This window comes from Apodemus sylvaticus, chromosome 5 (genome assembly GCF_947179515.1).
Source record: "Apodemus sylvaticus chromosome 5, mApoSyl1.1, whole genome shotgun sequence".
Classification (NCBI taxonomy): domain Eukaryota; kingdom Metazoa; phylum Chordata; class Mammalia; order Rodentia; family Muridae; genus Apodemus; species Apodemus sylvaticus.
The window spans coordinates 135,215,184-135,221,183 of record NC_067476.1 but is presented as its reverse complement, the minus strand read 5'-3'; positions in this window follow the sequence as shown (position 1 = coordinate 135,221,183).

The window sequence follows — 6,000 nt, the reverse complement described above, 5'->3', positions numbered from 1 at the left end:
CAAAGATCAAGTGACCATTGCTGTGTGTGTTCATTTCTGGGTCTTCAATTCTATTCCACTGATCTACCTGCCTGTCATTGTACCAATACCATGCATTTTTATCACTAATGCTCTGTAGTATAGCTTGAGGTCAGGGATGATGATTCTGTTAGAGGTTCTTTTATTCTTGAGAATAGTTTTCCTTATCCCAGGTTTTTTGTTATTCCAGATATAATTGGAAATTGCTCTTTCAGCAGAAAACGCTGTTGTCAGCTAGATCTACTTGAAGGTATCTTGGTCTTTGTATTTGGTGAATATATGACAAATCACAATGACCTACACAGAGTAAAGCCCCACAGTCATAAAACGGGACCTTGTTGGTTTTCCTGCAATAATTCCCAGCCCCTCTCTCCTCTCTGGTGCCTGTCTGCAGCCTCTGCGAGGTGCTTTTCAGGCTGTGGTATCAGCTCCAGGACCCACAGGGCCTCCAACAACACTTGACACAGACACATGAAGGTCTCATTAGAAATATGCAGGATTTATGCCCTGGATGTGCTGACTCTGAGCTGGGTTTGGCCCTCTGTCTGATTCCTCCTGTGTGTTCTAGTCTTTCCTTCACTAACGTTTTCCTCCATCTACCACAACTCTCAGGCTACCATCTTCTGCTTTCTACATCCAGTTCAAATATTTCAGAACTCCTGTTAGGAGGAAGGATGGGATGGGTTTTTCTATCTGGGTATATCAATGAATCTTGCTGATACCTTATCACCACCTATATGTGTATCTTAGTAAATATTTATGTTAACAATACAGTATTCAATGCATGCATGATTAAATAGAAAAGGGTATTATTACCATTCAGTCTACATGTATTAGCTGGTTTCTTCATGACTTCCCTTATTTGCTGCCAGAAATTTACTATTGCTAAAAAGTTGTTGGGTTTTTGTTTGCTTGTTTATCTTTTGTTTTGTTTTATGCATGGAAAGGCAAGAACAGAAGTTGTGTAGGCATTTTAAATTTGTATTTTTGGTATCCTTTCTTCTTGCTTTCTTAGGCAGAGACCAAATTAGAACCTGCACTGCTCGCCAAGATGCACATGAGGGTCTGTTTCCCAGGAGGATGGACTGTAGTCTTCTGAGGACTCTAACCTGGGATCTCAGCTAGGTCTTTCTAGGTGGAAAAGAACCCCAAAGAGCATGTGCTTGAGTCTAGATTCTGAATGCTATCCATGCTGGCCTGTGATAATGTTTCATGAAGACCTGCTAAATGATTATCAACCCTGGAAGAGATACTGAGCCCAGTCCCTCTACAAGTTCTGTCCCTGGAATCAGATATATGGATGTTCTAGTGCAAAAATTTCCACTTCAGTAAAAGACTTCAAAGTGTGAGAGGCACACTACATTTTCTTCGGTCTTTCCTCTTCAGACAGATCAGGTAGCTGGTCAAAGTGAAGATGTGGAGTGAGGCGCACTGGTTCCCTCTTTTAATGCAGAGAAAGGGTGGGAGGTAGTGCAGGGGTTATCATACCATGTTGCCCTCTATTTTAATTACCTTTGCCCTGCCATGTGGACTTATTATTTAAAATTAAATATGTTGTCATTGCATAGTTGTACTTTTCCTGGTTTAGAGCATCTTTGAATTATGTTTTTCTATATCCCATCAGAAACATTTTGAAAGCTAGATTGACATCTGGTTCCCTTAAGATTTTGACTGAGGAAATCTTTGATGAGTGGACATCAAAGCACATGCAAGGGTGTCCAAAACACCCATCAGTGGGAACATGTCATGGAATCCACTGCTATCAGTATTTGATTAGGTATATGTGTAAGCTTTGGGGGAAATGATCCAGGTCACATGTTTCAGGAAAAATTTGTCCTTGAAACCTTGAATTCTGTCCTTCTGTGGTGTGACTGCTTTCTAAAACTGAGAGGACCACGCCAAGGCTCAACCTGTACATGTTGTGATCTGGAACTTCTCCTTAGAAGCAGAGCGGGGTTTCAGAGGTCATGAATGTTTCATTGTACTGCCCTGACCTTTAGTGTGGTCAAATTTGTGTACCATTAAGAACTTCACTTTCAGGATTCAGGTTTTCATTACATGGTGTGTGCTCTAAAAGACTTTGATCTTTTGTATTCCTTACCACATGCCTAATGCTACCTTTGGGCAAGATTGGTATGGATTTTTTTTTTTCTGAAAGAAATCCTTGATGATTTTACATCAGGGGCATCCAAATGTATGTCATGATGTGATAATTGTGGCTCTATTTATGGAGTCACCATTAATAGTTTATTATGTTCTTCATGTTATTAGCAAAGTTTATTGAGTGAACAAAACATTTGTTTATGTAGATGTGTTATTTGACTTTTCTGTCTCTCCTAACGTAAATTCCTCATCACTAAAATACTGAGGATCACTGCAAGGCCCAAGGTATCAGTGGGAAGCCCATCAGATGATGCTTCTGACCATCTGTGCAGCATAGTTTTTCCTTGACTCACACCCTTGCACATCCACCACAGTCGCTCCCGAGCATCTCTTTCCCTGGAGGATGGGCTGCTGTCCCTGACAATTCTATGCTTGTGCTCTTATTCCAGACATCCTCACTAGAAAAGTGCCTCAATACATAGAGGAGCCTGTATTTGGGTCTAGGTTCTTAGTACTGTCAGTGTTAACAGCATAGTTTGAAGTTAGTAAATATGTGATTTTTGATAATAATTCCTCAGAGCTAATAATCCTCCAACTCTCTTTGTGTGTTCTGTTTTGAGACAAGGCTTAAGTGATGGGTGCAGAATTTGTGTGGAGATGTCCTCTTTAGCATAGATAGGGTAGGAGCAGTGGCAAGTGTAGAAACCATGGTTTTCCTCTTTAGAAGCAGAGGGAATTTGCAAGCTTTTACTTGGGTCTTTGTTTCATGCTTCTATTGTGTTAAAAATTCATTAACAAATTAAACCCTCATATAAGAGTAAATGTGGTTCCATGTATTTTGTTGCTTTAAAGCATATTTGATATACTGTATTTCACATTCTATTTAAAACATTTATAATTCCTGATTGGAGTCTAGATCCGTCCAGATTTCTTTTGTGGACCTTGACCATATGGCTTACGCTTGGTGTAGCTACAGGTGTGCCAGAACTTCCAGTATTATCAGCCGGATATGGTGTCCTTTGCAATTTATTGATTATGTAGATCTTCAAGCTCTGGGGATGGAAGTTTAATAAGTATCTATCATTGAGTGGTTGCATTTAGTGGTATGAATGGGACATTCATAGAGCTCCAGCTTGTGTGGTTCTCAGCACTTGGGGCACTCACTATTCAGTTTAATACAAACCCTGGTCCTAACCCTGTAAGTGCTCCAGAGGGTGTGTTTCACTGCAGGATAAGCTTCTAACTTTTGAGGGGTTTATGCTTGTGTTATTCCTTTGGGCATATTCCCTGGAAAACTACCCAATAAATCTTTGAAGGAAGATAAGCTTTTATCTAGGTTCTGAGAGCTCTGAGTTGTCACATATTGGAGTTTTCCATAGTTGAAGGTCATGAAGAAGAAAACTCTGAAAGCTTGTTTAACAGCAGTGAATCCTGATGCTGCTCTCAGTCTTTCAGGAACTGCTACCGGTGAGGTGAGGATAATTACTTTCTATAACATAGGTGGACTTTGGTTGCTTTAAAGTATCTGACTTCCTGTATTCAGTAACCCATTATAAAATTCTAATGCTAGGTAGAGGTCTGGGTTCCCTTTGGATTTCTTTTGAGGAAATCCTTGTTGTGTCTTCATCGTGGATCATCAGTGAGTGCCCCATAACTACCAGAATTACGGAACTGTATGTGATTTTATTTTCAGTTATTGATTTAGTAGACTTTTAAGCCCTTGGGAGAGGTGATCAGGATTAGAAGACTACATTCATTATACCTTTTTGATTTTTGTATTCTCTGACATAAGAAATGTCCTCTTAATAAATAGTATAGTATCAATACAGGGCGCAGCATGTCAAGAGAAGACCTTCATATTCTATGTGTCTGATCACTTTGGGACAACAGTATCCATTTGTAACTGCCTGCAGTTACATCAAATGGGTTACCAGGAAGGGAAGCTGGGGATGTATGGGAAGGCGGCAAAAAGAGATGGAGACCAAGATAACACCTGCTATTCAAGGTCTCAAAGTTTAATGAAGAACTCCCCATATATATAAGCAGGGGGAACGTCTGGAAGCTTCTCAGCAAAATCAGTTCAGTGGCTCCACAGGTGGCTAGTGTTTCTCAGGAAACTGCAGGTCCTTGAAGAACAATAGGCTTCACCTTTGTCTGAGCCTCCACCCTAGGTGGAGGGGATTATGGCTGACACAGGAGTTTCCACTCAAAGGCTTGTAGAGGAACTTCACATATGGTCGATATCAAGTTCCTGCCAGGTGGCATGGTACCCCAATAAGGCTCTCTACATCCAGTGATACCATGAAGCTTTTTTCCTAAACCAAAATCATTGAGTGTAATGAGCCCTTTCTAATCTACTGAGATGTTTTCATGCTTAGTATGTCACTGGGTAATGTGGTGCCTATGCAAAGCTAGGCTAGCCAAAGTAAGTTGACTAAGACGATTGGCCTCCTCCTCTAGATATGAACCTGTAGTGACCTGTTTCAGCAGGGTTCCCTATGCTCCATGTTCCATAACCAGGAAGCATTTTATTCTCATCTCCATGGCCTGCAGCAGTCGTGTGATGGGAGGATGATGCAATGCTTTAGGATCCCAGGCTGAGTGCTGATCAACACTCCTGTACACTTGTCACTTACAGAATTTTGATGGCCACCAGCTAGTCAGTGATAGGATGGAAGCACAATGCACCCTGAATATAGGGTACCAAGACATAATAATAATTTCTCAAAAGTTCTCGTTAGGGAAAGGCCTTGAGTTACTGTATCAGCATCAGAATTTGCTTTTGTTCAAAGACATTAAAGGCAGCAACTGTAAATACTGATGTTAGGGAATTGTTATCTACCCAGAATAAATCACTTCTTGGAATGTTTATAGGTCTGAATCCCTACATTAAAAGTCATACATATATAGGAACCAATGAAAATACAATTGAAGGGCTTAGGAATATAAGAATAAATCAAGGATAAACAGGGTGTGTGGTAAGAATAAGTAAGGATCATAGCAGAAAATCAAGAAAGGGAAAGAAAAATGAAAAGCCCGCGTCCACTCTTAATAAATGCTTAAGTATATCCTTAAGCTAGAAGTGATCTGGGATACAAGTTACAGCGTGCAATCTGTCCTTTGATTTGTTCAGGGAAGACAAGATGGAAGAACTCTGCCTCCTGCAGGCTTTTCCTCACCTGTCCAGGCATCTCAGGTTGAGTGGGCAACAACAGTGGAAAGGCAAGGGGAAATGGGTCTCCTCCTTAGAAACAAAGGAAGGTGGTGAGATTGTGAAAGGAACATTGTAATACTCGGTGCTTTATTGCACTCAAATTTGCTCTATCAGGAGGATTTCATTTTCAGAATTAAGATAATTTTCGATTACTTTGTTATGGTTTTAGCATTTTGCAAAATATTTGACATCCTACCCCATTAAAACATATTACCTACCCTATTAAAACATTTCTGATGAAAGTGTAGGGTCTCTGGTCCCCCTCTTTACAAGTGGAGGAAGTTTGAGAGGTTTCACAGGTATCTTTATTCCCTCCTTCTATTATGTTCATTTTTTCAATGGTAGTCAAAATTCTTATTTATGATTAGACAGATTACCATGTATGTTGGTCCTTTCAATGCATGTTTGATACCCTGAATCTCAGTCATTCTATGTAAATTATTTACACTTCAGATTTGGGATCTGGTCCCCTCTGGATTTCTTCTAAATATCCTATTTAATTGTTTGCAGCTAGCCGGGAGTGGTGGCATACCTGTAATCCCAGCACTTGGGAGGCAGAGGCAGGCGGATTTCTGAGTTCGAGGTCAGACTGGTCTACAGAGTGAGTTCCAGGACAGTCAGGACAACACAGAGAAACCCTGTCTCAAAAAACAAAAACAAACAAA